Source organism: Erpetoichthys calabaricus, chromosome 8, assembly GCF_900747795.2.
Source record: "Erpetoichthys calabaricus chromosome 8, fErpCal1.3, whole genome shotgun sequence".
Lineage (NCBI taxonomy): Eukaryota > Metazoa > Chordata > Cladistia > Polypteriformes > Polypteridae > Erpetoichthys > Erpetoichthys calabaricus.
The window spans coordinates 194,692,040-194,704,784 of record NC_041401.2 but is presented as its reverse complement, the minus strand read 5'-3'; the positions used below and the strand labels follow the sequence as shown (position 1 = coordinate 194,704,784).

The 12,745-nt window shown below is 42.3% G+C and overlaps 1 protein-coding gene across 3 annotated transcripts in view; it reads right to left on the bottom strand.

The window, feature by feature from the left end:
- ptpn4a (protein tyrosine phosphatase non-receptor type 4a) overlaps nucleotides 1-12,745 on the bottom strand; it is a 254,054-nt gene that overhangs the window by 185,780 nt on the left and 55,529 nt on the right. For 2 of the 3 annotated variants that reach the window (XM_028808049.2, XM_028808047.2), the window contains exon 2: nucleotides 1,679-1,838. The exons of the other annotated variant lie outside the window; for it this stretch is intronic. The gene's annotated coding sequence lies outside the window, so the exon portion shown is untranslated. The remainder of the gene's footprint in view (nucleotides 1-1,678; nucleotides 1,839-12,745) is intronic. 3 annotated transcript variants of the gene reach the window in all.

Here is a 12,745-nt window from a genome sequence, read left to right as displayed (position 1 = left end):
GAACACAGGGTCACGGGGGTCTGCTGGAGCCAATCCCAGCCAACACAGGGCACAAGGCAGGGAACCAATCCCGGGCAGGGTGCCAACCCACCGCAGGACACACACAAACACACCCACACACCAAGCACACACTAGGGCGATCAACCTGTCAAAAATATACAGCGCTAGAGAAGGCCTGTGTCAGTGTTCATGTGCAACAGAGAAAATGAAAACAGGCGATTTCTACAATACAATTTAATTTTGTATAGTAGCCCAAAATCATGGTGGCTCTGAGGATAAGGATCTGTGCTGGTATCCCGAAGGTTGCCGGTTCGAATCCCCGTCACTGCCAAAAGAGATCCTACTCTGCTGGGCCCTTAAGCAAGACCCTTAACCTGTAATTGTTCCAGGGACGCTGTACAATGGCTGACCCTGCGCTCTGACCCCAAGGGGTATGCGAAAACGAACAAATTCTTAATACAAGAAATTGTATAAGGCAAAATAAAGAACAACAAGAAGTGCCGCAGTTGGCTTTAACAGGCCCTGCCTCTTGACAGCCCCCCCACCAGCCTTGACTTTCTAAGAAGACATAGAAAAACCCTTGTAGGGGAAAAAAAAAGGAAGAAACCTCTGGAAAGGCAGTTCAAAGAGAGACCCCTTTCCAGATAGGCTGGGCGTGCAGTGGGTGTCAATACAATACAAGACAATACACAGAACAGAACAAATCCTCAATACAGTATAAAAATAAAAATATTACAAGTACAATGGAAAGATCAAAAGATTTCAGCCTGGAAATAACCTTCACACCAACAACAACAATTTCTTTCTTGTATTGCTCAAAATCACACAAACGGCTTCTTTGTCTCTTTTTTGACAGCTAGCCCCTCCGCCCAGCCCTGACCCTCTAAGACAGTGATTCTTAACATTTTTTGAGTCACGGACCCCTTTGAAAATCTGATGAAAGTTATGGACCCCCTTTCCCCAGAAATACTCGCATAAACACAACTTGGCCAATCTATCACGGCCACCACAGAATTACAATCCGACAGTACTGACGACTTTGTTCTCGCACAGCACTCCTCTCCGAGTGCAGACGCAGAGCACCACGACAACCCTTAAGAACTGATGGTACCACTCACTAAATACAGAAGGTCACAGATGAGGATACAGATTTGTTCAAATGTATCAAAATCAAAAGTAGAAAGGAATTAACATGAAGGAAAAACAGCAACATCCATTTATCCATCAGCCAACTGGAGAACCACAGCAGAATTGAAGAGAAAGGAGTCAGACATGCCAGAGACAGTCAGAGTCAACTGGCCACTCCACAGCTACCTTTACCGATTTCTATCTCCACAAACGCCTGTGCAGATTTAAAAAAAAAAAAAAAAAAAAAGTTCTTTGTGTTAACATTTACAATGAAATATGCCACATGAAATACAATGTAAACCTGTTTGTTTGATTCCATTATTCAAATTGCCTGCCCGATACCAACATTGTAATGAGATCGCTACACACCATAAAATAAAAGAGTCTTACTACTCTGCACAAGAGTGCAGTAAAACTTCACAGATTTCATCACCAAACTTAGTAACCTCATTTATAAGAAAAAGAATTGGAAAACGGTCCCTGAAGGAGGCCAACACGCAGTCACACAAGAACATGGATGCCGACGGTGAAGTAGTTTGCGTGAGCTCACCTCTGCTGTTTGTTGCAGGACTGCACAGATTATGCAGATTTTCTTCTAAAAGAACTCCTTCACTTCCCTTCTTTTATGCATGATAGCAGTCTCATGTAGCAAAGATAATGACTTCACTTCCAGGTCTCTTCACAAGGCAATTACACTGTAATCTCAACCACTGTTTCAAACACAAGAAATTGGAAAAAAAAAATTAAATACCCTAATCGTGAATATTATGATTTCATTTAATCTAATATCCAGTGACTAATAAAAAACACAAAAGACTTATATTTTCAGATTTTAGATCTACTCTGCATCAAGAGGAGCCAATGGAGTTGGTTTGGGCCTGTGATACAGATGCCTCTCTGTGGAGGCTTTTTGGTCAAAACCAGCTAGGAGAAGACCCCAGGCTCATTGGGGGGATTACGTCTCCCAGGTGGTCTGGGAACACCTTAAGGCCTCATAGTATGAGTTGGCAAGTGTGGCTGAGGAATGGGACGTATGGGCCTCACTGACAGGACTGTTACCCATGTGACCTAATTTATAATAAGGGGTGCAAAATGAAAAAGTGAACATCCAAGTTATTATAATTAGGGTTAGGGTTAGGGTTAACCCGTTCAAAAATACAAATTATTCAACTTTACTTTACTTTATTGGTGATGCACCAATATGGAAATTCTGGGTGATACCGATAACTGATATGTTTTGTCCATCTTTGCCAATACCGATAACCGATGGCCGATATTTTTTAAATTTTTTTTATTTACTTCAGGTATGTTTTAGGTATGCTGAAAATATATTATGTATTATCAAAGAAACAACAGTAGCATGTGAAACAGAGATTAACTTTTTATTACATCATTATTATTATTTATTGCCAATACTGATGCTCTGTGCAAGAAAGGACAGAGCCGACTATACTTCCTTAGAAGGCTGGCGTCCTTCAACATCTGCAATGAGATGCTGCAGATGTTCTATCAGACGGTTGTGGCGAGTGCCCTCTTCCACGCGGTGGTGTGCTGGGGAGGAAGCATAAAGAAGGAGGACACCTCATGCCTGGACAAACTGGTGAGGAAGGCAGGCTCTATTTTAGGCACGGAGCTGGACAGTTTAACATCTGTGGCAGAGCGACGGGCGATGAGCAGACTCCTGTCAATCATAGAGAATCCACCGCATCCACTGAACAGGATCATCTCCAGACAGAGGAGCAGCTTCAGCGACAGACTGCTGTCACCGTCCTGCTCCACTGACAGACTGAGGAGATCGTTCCTCCCACAAATTATGCGACTCTACAATTCCACCCGGGGGGGGGTAAACGTTAACATTTAACATTATACAAAGTTATTGTCTGTTTTTTACCTGCATTATTATCAATCTTTAATTTAATATTATTTATTGTATCAGTATGCTGCTGCTGGAGAATGTGAATTTCCCATTGGGATTAATAAAGTATCTATCTATCTATCTATCTATCTATCTATCTATCTATCTATCTATCTATCTATCTATCTATCTATTAACTTGATGAATTTTATGCTCTTCTTTGCTATATAAGCAGCCATTACTTTATGCGGAGGAAAAAGAGCAAGATATGGCTCATCTCTATAGAAAAAATACTCCAGGTCATGTATAAAAATCTGCGTAACTTAAGCACATCAAGACACCATGCCATTACATAACATGGCATTGGGTATATTAACAATAAAATTAATGCATATTCATTGTGCTATAATCAGACATATATTACTTTAAAATAGTAATAAACTGGATGCATTAGGAATAAAAGTCAAGACGGAGGTAAAAAGCTTATGGGTAACTGTAATCTGAATTTTAAATCGCGTATTAATCAGATCACTAGGACAGCATTTTTTTCACTTAAGAAACATAGCAAAAGTTAGACCTCTTATATCATCGAAAGATGCAGAGAAATTAGTTCACGCGTCTGTTTTCAGTCGGCTAGATTACTGTAATGCACTCCTCTCAGGACTACCCAAAAAAGACATCAATCGTTTGCAACTAGTGCAGTATGCAGCTGCTAGAATCCTAACTAGGAAAAGAAAATCCGAGCACATTTCTCCAGTTTTGATGTCCCTACACTGGTTACCTGTGTCATTCAGGATTGACTTTAAAATTCTGCTTATGGTTTATAAAGCCTTAAATAATCTCGCCCCGGCTTATATATCGGAATGTCTGAAACCTTATATTCCAAATCGTAGCCTCAGATCCTCAAATGAGTGTCTCCTTAGAATTCTAAGAGCAAAACTTAAAAGAAGTGGTGAGGCGGGCGGCCTTCTGCTGTTATGCACCTAAAATCTGGAATAGCCTGCCAGTAGGAATTCGCCAGGCTAATACAGTGGAGCACTTCAGAAAACTGCTGAAAACACATTACTTTAACATGGCTTTCTCATAACTTCACTTTAATTTAATCCTGATACTCTGTATATCCAATTCATTATAATAACCATTCATGGTGGCTCTAAACTCCGTACTAACCCCTACACTCTCTTCTGTTTCTTTTCCCGGTTTCCTTTTGGTGGTATCTACTCAAAGCACCGTGATGTTCCAACAGTGATGGATTAAAAGCTGGAAGTCTACATGACCATCATCATCAAGTCCTTCCGTGAGAACCCTAAATACAAAGAGGACTACTTCATTTATGTGAGGTAGAATGCCCAGAGGGGCCTGGGTGGTCTCATGGCCTTGGAACCCCTGCAGATTTTATTTTTTTCTCCAGCCGTCTGGAGTTTTTTTTTGCTTTTTCTGTCCTCCCTGGCCATTGGACCCTATTCTTATTCTATGTTAACTAATGTTGTCTTATTTTAACTTCTTACTTTGTCTTTTATTTTTCTTCATTATGTAAAGCACTTTGAACTACTTTTTTGTATGAAAGTGTGCTATATAAATAAATGTCGTTGTTGTTGTTTAAGTAAAACTAAAATAAAGGGTACAATGAGGCCAGTAACCCTGGGCTTAAGTTGGCTTCTTTAAAAGTACAAATGGTAAGTTTTTCTTAACAAAACGAAATATTTCTGCCTCTTCACCAACAAGCCTGTTTCTCTTTTCATTTACTATATTTGACACAGCTGAAAAAAAAGCGTTCACTGTCTACACCGGTACAACGTGCCGATGGGTACTTGATCACTGCCTTGGCCAAGGTTGGGAAATAGGCTGCATTGCTTTTCCAATGCTGGAGGGCGCAGTTATTTCTGGAGATAGGGGGCTTGCTGAGATAGTTATTCAGCTGAAAAAAAAAAGTTTGCAAACGTTTACCTATATTATAATTAAAAAAATAATACAATATTATTACGTTGAACAGATTTGTGGTAAAGAAAAACAGGACAACAACCTGTACCAACCACAGCCATTAATAAAAACTTGTGATGTTGAAAGCTTGATGCATAATGATTTGGGTCATATAAAGGGCATTCTTGTTGACAAGCCTGAATTCTATCGGTTAAAATGTACACATCTGACCGATTTCGATGTTGTTATTTTTAATGAACATCGGCTGATAACAATACAGTTCCCGATATATCGCTCATCTCTAACAATAATTCTACAATATATTATCAACTCTGCGGTGGGTTGGCACCCTGCCCGGGATTGGTTCCTGTCTTGTGCCCAGTGTTGGCTGGGATTGGCTCCAGCAGACCCCCGTGACCCTGTGTTTCGGATTCAGCAGGTTGGAAAATGGATGATGGATGGATATTTTATTAACTTGATTTGATTTGTTGTTGATGGTTCTTTATTGTACATAACATAACAATATAATCCATTGTCTTGCAGTTTACTCCTCAAGTACCCGTCCCCACATCTGAGTATATGAGAAAGTCGAGGGGAGAGCACTCCTGATTCTTACTATATACAACAGCAAGTGCAAATACAAGGTACAGGATGTCAACCCATAGGCTTTCATTAATTAAATTAATTCTAACCATCAAGACAGCAGCTCTTGGTGCTGCTCAGGCTCCTGATGATAAAAGCTTTCACTAAATAAAGACAAGGGACAGGCAAACACAGCAAACAATGAGCGCACTTGGCTAAATATGCACTTTCTTTGTATTCCTAAGGAGAAAGGGCATTTGCAATGTTGCTCCATGCTCTGGGTGTTTCCCGTCATCTTTTTAGTAATGGATCAAATTCAGTTCTCCTCATTGTTGTAGGACAAAGCGGGCACTGCCCATTCTGCTAGGCTTTAGTGGCACACCAGGCCTGAAACTCAGCAGATTTAGCAGATATTCAACTGCGCCTTCCCCCAGTGACTGAACTCTTCACATCAGGACCAGCCTGTATGTCATCTGATAGTAACATTGCACTGACATCGTTACAGAGGCCTCTTTGCAGAGACGTCTTCAGCCAGAAGGTAGGCAAAATCAACTCAAACCAGAACAAAGACCTTTAACTGAAGGAATGACAACTCTAATGGACAGAAGGACTCGTCTATGAGGGGACACTGATTCCATAACTCGAAGGGACGTTAATCCAATAAGGAGAATTTGCACATTCCCTTAAAACTTTCTGCACCATCCTGAACATTCACTGCAGGACACTCTCTGGCTCTTAGGGGTTTCCTCTAGTGCACTCTACCCAATAAAGACTGGAAATCTCTGAAGCCACCTCTCTCTATGGGTAGTTGAAACCAAAAATCTTCTTCTCTGGGATCCAGTCTGCTTAGCCATGGCTGCCTGACGTAGGGACTTAGCTTAGGGACAAGCTGACAGAGATGGGAGTAGATTCATACCTGGTCGCATGGATCGTGGACTATCTTACAGACAGACCTCAGTTTGTGCGTCTCGGGAACTGCAGGTCTGAAGTTGTGGTCAGCAACACAGGAGCACCGCAGGGGACTGTACTTTCTCTGGTCCTGTTCCGTATATACACCGGACTTCCAATACAACTCAGAGTCCTGCCACGTGCAAAAGTTCGCTGATGACACTGCTATCGTGGGCAGGAGGAGGAGTATAGGGACCTAATCAAGGACTTTGTTAAATGGTGCCACTCAAACCACCTACACCTGAACACCAGCAAAACCAAGGAACTGGTGGTGGATTTTAGGTGGACCAGGCCCCTCATGGACCCCGTGATCATCAGAGGTGACTGTGTGCAGAGGGTGCAGACCTATAAATACCTGGGAGTGCAGCACATTGGACTGGACTGCCAATACTGATGCTCTGTGCGAGAGCACAGAGAGGACAGAGCCAGCTATACTTCCCTTAGAAGGCTGGCAGTTCAACATCTGCAATAAGATGCTGCAGATGTTCTATCAGACGGTTTTGGCGAGCGCCCTCTTCTACGCAGTGGTGTGCTGGGGAGGCAGCATAAAGAAGAAGGACACCTCACCTCACCTGGACAAACTGGTGAAACTATTGTAGGCACGGAGCTGGACAGTTTGACATTTGTGGCAGAGCGACGGGCGCTGAGCAGGCTCCTGTCAATAATGGAGAATCCACTGAACAGGATCATCTCCAGATAGAGGAGCAGCTTCAGTGACAGACTGCTGTCACCGTCTTGCTCCACTGAGAGACTGAGGAGATCGTTCCTCCACCACACTATGTGACTCTTCAATTCAACCGGGGTGGTAAATGTAACATTATACAAAGTTATTGGCTGTATGTATACCTGCATTGTTATCACTCTTTCGTTTAATATTGTTCTTTATCAGTATGCTGCTGCTGGAGTATGTGAATTTCCCCGTGGGATTAATAAAGTATCTATCTATCTATCTATCTGACAAAAGTCTGAAAAGGCTAGGAAGAAACTCTTGTGCCGGAAAGAGTAAAGTTTTTGCCTATAAAGTTAAAGATGAAACAGCAAAGGGCCCAACTGAGGACAGCACTGCACACCATGTCACAAAGAGAAACCATGCAAGAAGAATCCTCCACTTGAACCTGGCGCAGCAACAAAGGATTAACGCCCCGCAACATCTTTAAAGGCTACTTACCTCTGCCAAGATAAATAAGAAATGTAAATAGCAAGTAAACAGCCAACCTCTCTGTGTTTGTCTGTCTAGTGTGTCTGCGTCCAGTCTCACGTGTCAATATAGTGTATGTACAGTACCATTCAAAAGTTTCAGGACACCTCAGATTTTCTAGTTTTTATTCAACTTTATTCAGTTGAAATGCAATGAATGACCTTAAATGATGTAAAGGTAAGCAGTAAACTGCCAGAGGTTTAAATTTAAAATTTAGGTTAGCAAAAACTGGAAAAAAAAAAATAAAATTTCAGAATATTACAAATGGGCCCACAGATGTTCTGCAGCAATTAAAGTAAAAGAAGTCTTGCAAGTTGAAACAAAACAATTTGCACAGGTGTCCCGACTTGTGCTGATTACTTAAAACCCTTTGTTGGTCTTCAAGCAGAGGTGACACAGATAGCGCTGTGGTTTCAAGCTTGGTGTTTGCGCCTATGGAGGTTCTTCCTGTCGATGTGTCATCCACTGATGTGCATTATTCAAGACGGAGGCCTTGTGTTAATGAGTTACATGCCCAAACTTTAACTTTCAAAATAAAGATTCCTTTCAAAGAAGAAGAAACAAAGTGCCGTTTTTGTTGTTGAGAATGACAAGCTCTCACCGAGCTCTCTTGAGGCTTCTGGTTTTTGCCCACACCTACTTCTCTTACAGTTATGATTAAAAATGATTTTGCCTCATCCTCAACCACCCCAGAATTCAACAGAAATAGCCCACTTGGACTATGAGAGTGTGAGGAACAAAATGCTCTGGTCTGACGAGACAAAAAAATTAAGGCACAGGGAGACCCGGTCAAAATTGAGGGAAAAATGAATGCAGTCAAACAGAGAGGTAGAGGCCTTGAAGAAAACCTGCTCCAGAGTCCTCACAACATGAGGCAACAGTTCACATTTCAGCATACGGCCAACATAATGCTGTGTGTGTGTGTGTGGCTACAGGACAAGTCTCTGACTGTCTTTGAGTCACTCAATCAAACCCCAGACTTAAACCCCATAGAACATGCAGTGAGAGACCTGGCCAGTTACACACAATTCCCATCAAATCTAATGGAGCTTGAGAGGATCCATCAGGAAGAATGGGCTCGACTGCCCAAATCCAGGTATGCAACGCTTGTTGAGACTTACCCAGGACAAGGGACTTCTACAAAGTACGGAACTGTGGGTCTGAAAACTTCTATGAATGAGAGATTTCAGTTTTCATTTTTAACACATTTGCAAACTTTTGTCATCATGGGTACAGTGGAACCTCGGGTCACGAACGTCTCGGAACACGTACAAATCAGGTTACGACCAAAAAGTTCGCCAAACTTTTGCATCTGTTCACGACCACACACTTGGGTGACGAACAAGCCAGTTTCCCTTCCGGTTCATGCGCGCCGATGATTTCCGCACGTGTTCAGTCTGTCCCTGTACGTTGTTCTCGGTCAGACATGCGTGCATTCGTTGTGAACTCTTTGTGCTCTATTTCGTGTGCTTTTGCATTCATTTTGCAATTAACCATGGCCTCTAAGCAAGTGAGGAGTGGCAGTGTTGGTGAGAAGAAAGGTTCAAAGAAAATTGAAATTGAATTAAAGAAAGGAATTATTGAAAAGTATGAGCGTGGCGTTCGTGTTACTGATCTTGCCGCCGAGTACAAGAAGTCAAAATCTACGATTTCGACTATTCTAAAGCAGAAAGAGGCCATGTTGCTGATGTTGCAAAAGGAGTTAGTGTTAACCAAGCAGAGGCCTCAAGTGCTGGAAGAGGTGGAAAAACTGTTGTTAGTGTGGCTGAACGAGAAGCAACTTGCAGGGGATAGCGTAAGCGAGGCGATGTTATACGAGAAAGCCAGGAAGATTCATGGCGATTTGCTGCAAAACTATCCTTCTACGAGTGGCTAGTTCTTCCTCTTCACTTCCTTCATGCCAGAACTCGATTCATGCAAGGTTAGTTTTCTTGGTTGTTTATGGTTAGTTTTGTATAAAGTACGGATTTTTCAAATTTTCATTATTTCCCTGTGCTTAAAACTCATTAAAAAAAGTGTTTTCAGTGAGCAGTTCGTAAGGCTGTAGCGTGAACTCCTGCAATGTTAGTTTTCTCTGTTCAAGGTTTTCTCAGTTATTCAATGTTTTTTACATTTAGTTTACTATTACACTGTGCATTCTATGGTATAATTAACTATTTTTGTGCTTAAAAATCTTTTAAAAAATATATATTTACATACAGTTTGTACAGTCTGGAACGGATTAATTGTATTTACTTACAATCCTATGGGGGAAATTAGTTCGAGTCACGACCAAATCGGGATGCGACCAGAGTTTTGGAACGAATTACGGTCGTGACCCGAGGTTCCACTTTACTTGAGTGTAGATTATTGGGAAAAAGGGCAAATGTATCCATTTCAAATTGAATCAATAAAATGTGCAGAAAGTAAAAAGGTCTAAATACTCTCTGTATCCACAGTATACATGCCACAGTTCTTGGCACCCCTAGAAAGTTATACGAGTATAAATCCCTTTGAGGATTAGGCTCCTTAGTGTTAGACTCGAGCATCACTCAGGATGTAAGAACAGTGCTAAAAACGTTAGTCCCAAGTGTCACTTGGGCAACTGTATAGACGCGTCTCACGGAAGCGTTAGAACTGAGGGAGTACTCGGGCTGTAAAAGTGCCAACAGAGTTAGTGCTGCTCGGTAAACGATATGGGCGTGGTTTTGCGTAAGTGACAGGCTCGAGTGTTACCCAGGCAATGGTGCAGACACGTCTTCTCTTAGCCTCATAATGGCGTCTCGTAAGAAATGTTTTTCAGCAGCCTATGTGTTCCACACTCTTGACAAAGATACAAGCGGTGATGACAAAGTGAATCTGACTTCAGGCAGTGAAACTGAAACGGATAGTGAAATCAAAAGTGAATCGGATGAATCCAAAACTGACGCTCGTGTCAATCACACATGTGCAGTATGTGCTGTTCAAAAGCTGATCGGTCTGGAAAGAAAATCCACACGGAATCAGGCTGCCGTTGTCTCGACTGTGATGATGGGTTATGTATTCCACCGAGCTTCGAGATATACCACACAAACGACACATTTTGACAGCATATATATGGTATTAGCATTACTTTTATTATTATTATTTGTATCATTAACATACTTTCTACACTTCTGACTTTGTACTTTTAGAGTTTTCCACATTTTACAGTACAAAGATCACATTTAATAAATATATAATTTTTCAAGCCACAAAATGCAACGCTTTTTACATGTTTTTTCAAGAAAAGATGCAACACTAAGGAGGTTAATAAAGTGTTATCTGATCTTAATCTAACTGAAGTATACTCTCATTTATATTTTACGTTTTCAAGTTCATCTGCATGAGTAGGAAAACTAAAGTGGTCAGTCACGACTTCCCGTTTCACTAAAGTAAAAATAACCTAAGTCAAATTCCATTAGTCATCCATCACAATGGGAAAGACCCGAGAATACAGTCATGGTGTGTGACAAAAGGTTGTTGAGTGCCACAGATCAGGAAAGAAGAAACAAGAAAAAAGCTAAACAGTTGAAAATACCCGCTTCCTCTCTCCAGACAATGATTAAGAAGTTTAAAGCACGTGGAGATGTTAAGAATCGGCACGGAAGAGGATGTGTGTCCATATGTGTGTGTCAAGTGGCCAAAGAATCTCCAAGGATTACAGCTGCAGATGTTAGTTGGGCTGTGGGATCAGCAGACAGCCTCCAAATCTACAATCAGATGCCACATACGTAATCACGACTTGTTTTCGAGGGGTTTGCCAGGAAAAAAAAAAATCAAATTCAAAGAGGGTCCAGTTTTGTAAACATTGCAGGAACTTTTAATGGGGCCAAGTTCTATGGTGACGTAAGACAAAAGCAAAGCTTTTGGTGGGCTTGGTGTAGAGGTTTGCAGAAAAAGTACCTCAGCACAGTCCACAGTCAAGCATGGGGTCAAATCTTTGATGTTGTGGGGGTCCTATTCTACCAAAAGGCTCCAGACAATACTTGATTAGGATACCCTGTTGTTTTCCTGTGGCCCTCAGCCGCAAGTACAAATCACCTCAACATGGTTGGCCATAAATCTGAGCTTGACAATACCAATATTAAAAGGCGTTTATTCATCCATTTTCATAACCCACTTATGCCACGTCAAGGCAAAAAAAAAAAAAAAAACCCACCCCAGTCCATTACAGGACATTCTCACACACACACTTCCTCATCCTGAGCCAACTTCAGAGCCATTAAACACCATTCAACACCATCCAACCTCTGCTACTTAGGGACAAGCTGACAGAGATGGGAGTAGATTCATACCTGGTGGCATGGATAGTGGACTACCTTACAGACAGACCTCAGTATGTGCGTCTCGGAAACTGCAGGTCTGACATTGTGGTCAGCAGCACAGGAGTGCCACAGGGGAACATTACTTTCTCCGGTCCTGTTCAGCCTATATACATCGGACTTCCAATACAACTCGGAGTCCTGCCACGTGCAAAAGCTCGCTGATGACACTGCTATCGTGGGCTGCATCAGGAGTGGGCAGGAGGAGGAGTATAGGAACCTCATCAAGGACTTTGTTAAATGGTGCGACTCAAACCACCTACACCTGAACACCAGCAAAACCAAGGAGCTGGTGGTGGATTTTAGGAGGGCCAGGCCCATCATGGACCCCGTGATCATCAGAATTGACTGTGTGCAGAGGGTGCAGACCTATAAATACCTGGGAGTGCAGCTGGATGATAAATTGGACTTGGACTGCCAATACTGATGTTCTGTGCAAGAGAGGACAGAGCCGACTATACTTCCTTAGAAGGCTGGCGTCCTTCAACATCTGCAATAAGATGCTGCAGATGTTCTATCAGACGGTTGTGGCGAGCGCCCTATTCTACGCAGTGGTGTGCTGGGGAAGGCAGCATTAAGAAGAAGGACACCTCATGCCTGGACAAACTGGTGAGGAAGGCAGGCTCTATTGTAGGCACGGAGCTGGACAGTCTGACATCTGTGGCAGAGCAACGGGCACTGAGCAGACTCCTGTCAATCATGGAGAATCCACTGCACCCTCATCTCCAGAAAGAGGAGCAGCTTCAGCAACAGACTGCTGTCACCGTCCTGCTCCACTGACACACTGAGGAG